The sequence below is a fragment of the Cupressus sempervirens genome, chromosome 6 (genome assembly GCF_028749045.1).
Source record: "Cupressus sempervirens isolate cs-2001-9-10 chromosome 6, ASM2874904v1, whole genome shotgun sequence".
In the NCBI taxonomy this organism is placed as follows: Eukaryota; Viridiplantae; Streptophyta; class Pinopsida; order Cupressales; family Cupressaceae; genus Cupressus; species Cupressus sempervirens.
In genome coordinates, this window is record NC_143123.1 from 492177977 (window position 1) to 492181233 (window position 3257).

A 3257-nucleotide genomic window follows, 5' to 3' on the forward strand; every position below is an offset into this window, starting at 1 on the left:
AAAAAATGGATAACTCCTATAATATCATCACAACTGGTTGCGAAAAATATGTAGCTATACAAGCCCAAAATCATGATGCTCAGGGAAGGTGTTTTGGGGAAGTAGTAGATGATGGATTTTACAATGTTAATTACTCAACAATAATATGTTGATAGTGGTATATATGTGTGTAATATGTTTGCAGATTTATTAGGCTCAATCAACAATAGGAAACTATTAAAGATTAGATGCAATTAATGGTCAATAGAGTTGAAACTTAAAGATACACATGTCTAAAATTTGTGATAGCATTATAGATCACGCCCATTAATATCTTGGATGATGTAGCAGAACACTAGAGTATTGGTTTAGGAAAACATAGAAATATGAATACTACACTCCACCTACATTAAACTGAGGTGCAATGGATATCAAGTCTGTAGTTCATAATCAAACTATTTTCTTTCTTGACTTTTTAAAGGAAGCACTAGAAGTGCATGCTAACAAGAATGTTGGTTTCTCTACATTGAGCATTTATGTGGCATTGAGTTTGGTTGTTGGTTGAGCGAAGGGAAAAGCACTAGATCAATTTTACACTTGTCTTAGGTTCAAAGATGTCCATTAACTTTATTCTCATCTGGTCAAAGTGGTTTTGGTAGATGGAAGTGACAATGGAGGTGCCTCCTTTTCATTTGTGAATGGAATATGGTTGGATCAGTCTATGACCTTGAGGCTCAATTATAGAGATATAATGAAGAGTCAATATAGAGGTGAAATTAACTCAGTAGATTTTATAAATAAGGTAAATGAAGCTAGATTGGAGGTGAATGAATGGGCTACAAATGAGACCAAGGGATAGATAAAAGAGTTCCTTCCACCTAGTTCTATAGATAAAAATGCTAGGCAGATTTTTGTAAATGCCTTGTACTTTAAGGGCACATGGGAAGCACAATTTGACTCCTCTAAACTAAAAAATGTACTTTTCATTTGTTGAATGGGAATAGAGTGCTAGTACCCATGATGAATACTATAAATAATCAATTTATCAAAAGTGTTGGTGACTACAAAATTCTATTCCTCCCTTATTTGCAAGGACATGATAGCAGGTCATTCTCCATGTATGTTATATTACCCAATTACATGAATGGTCTACCTAAACTAGAGAGAAAGTTTGATCTTAATTTTCTTGAACACCATCTGTCCCAAGGAATTAAGGTAAAAGTAGGCTTTTTTTTAAATTGCCTCACTTCAAAATATCATCTAGTTTTAAGGCAACTAAGATCTTGAAAATGATGGGACTAGTCTTGCCCTTTATTGAAGATACAAATTTTGATGAAATGGTGGATATGCCTCTACACATTTCAGATGTTTTTCATGCATCATTTTTGGAAGTGATGGGGTGTTCATATTTTATCTATAGAAAATACATCTTGATGAATGGTCAAATTTCATGGAGAATGAGAAGAAATTTTCTTCAACTCCACCAGAGATCTAGTGCATGCCACCCTTAAATGAATTTAATGGATCTTAAGAAAATTTGATATCTAAAAAAAGAGGAGTGTCATTGAACTCATCTTGACTCTGAGAATGACTGTAAAATTTCTAATGAAGGAAATCAACTAATATAATAATTCTAGTGTGGACATCAGCATGACATGCATGTGATTTGAAGTGCATATGGAAGAAAAGCTCTTATCATATCGTAATGGCATATGCAAAAATGTGAAATCTTGTTTAATATAAGATTGTGGATGAGCTGTCAAAATATTGTATTCAATATATATATAGTCTTCACGGTTTAGCCAATTATTGAAAATATCACATCTGAACACTCTCTGAGTAGTTGGAATCAAGGAACACTAAAAAGATGAAAGCACAATATTCTTAAGACTTAGAATTGTGGATATGGAAGGTCATGTTCAAAATATTCACTGTCCTTTGACATAGATGTTGACATGGAAATGGGTGTTGCAAGTGAAATGGCATATTAGAAACATTATTTGAAAATTGCATAATCAATGCAACATATGGTCCGCAACTTCATAACCCTAGAGTAGTCTAAAAAAAGATGATGTTGTACACGATTATTGAGTCATAGGGTAGAATGAAATTCATTCAAGGAGCTGTCTACAACATGTTTCTTTTGTGCAATGGAGATCTATTTGAATTTTTGTCAATAATGTTGTGCCCGAGATGCTTGAAACGTGAAATTTTTGAAGAGAATAAATTGGAAATTTATTCCACGGATGCCCATCCATCTTGATGTCAACTTAATGATTACGTGGTGGGGTAGATTAATTCATTAATGGAGTAGGCTTGTGATTCTGATGATTGTTGCCTTGGGATGGAGCATTATGATCTATTGATGGAAGACAATGGTGGAGAGTGCAGCAATGCCATGTTAAATGGTTGTTTTAGAGAATTGTGCAAAACAAATATTAATTTATTAGCGAGTGGTATTTCCACAAATAGCATTCATGTTATTTGTGAATTTAGTAAGATAGGCAAACTAAATGTCCTGTCAGCAAAAGTCTCGATATATATCTCAACTTTTTTAAACAGGTTTAGTTGTGAGTTCCTAAGAGATAATTTTCCTTGTAAACATCTTCTTCTTTCAACCAAAGAGACATTTGTTGAGTTCCTTAGACCATCCTCTAGTTTAGAATATATATTGGAGCATAAGCTTATGATTTCTTACTAGTTGTTTGTTTATCTTTTGAAGGGCAGGACGCTACCTAACCTTGCTACACAAACCAAAATTATTGAGACCACTAATAGGTGAAATGCCAAATCTACAATGTCGTGAATCACACCATTGTTGGTGCCTTCATGTAGCCTGTGAGCACATATTATGTTAAAGTAGAAATGTAGTTTTGGAGGATGGAAGAGTCATGGAATTTATGAATTGAAATATTTTGAGCAGGTGGAAGGAAGTTACAAAAACATTGATAGGTTTTTAGAAGAAAATAGCAAGAAGTTGTCTTTTAGAAAAGACGTGGCCGTCTCCATAGCAATGAAACAAGATCTTTGCCAAGGTGGTATAATTAAAGGATGAGAGAGAATACATTTTTTTTTTGGTTTGAGTGACAATTGAATGATGATTCTACACCCAATGGACAATAGTAGATAGAGATTCTAGAGTTCTCTACATCTTGGCATAGAATGTAGCCCCAAGAGAGAGCCACTATTACCTAGGGTTTTTTAACTCTAAATATTTCCCCTCTTAACTACAACGTGAGAGATTAGAAACCTATAAAAATTACAAATTATTTTTCATT

General features: G+C 33.7%; 1 pseudogene; it reads left to right on the forward strand.

The window, feature by feature from the left end:
* The first annotated feature begins 403 nt into the window (after positions 1-403).
* LOC149553178 (serpin-ZXA pseudogene) lies at positions 404-1490 on the forward strand (annotated as a pseudogene).
* The last annotated feature ends 1767 nt before the right edge of the window (positions 1491-3257 follow it).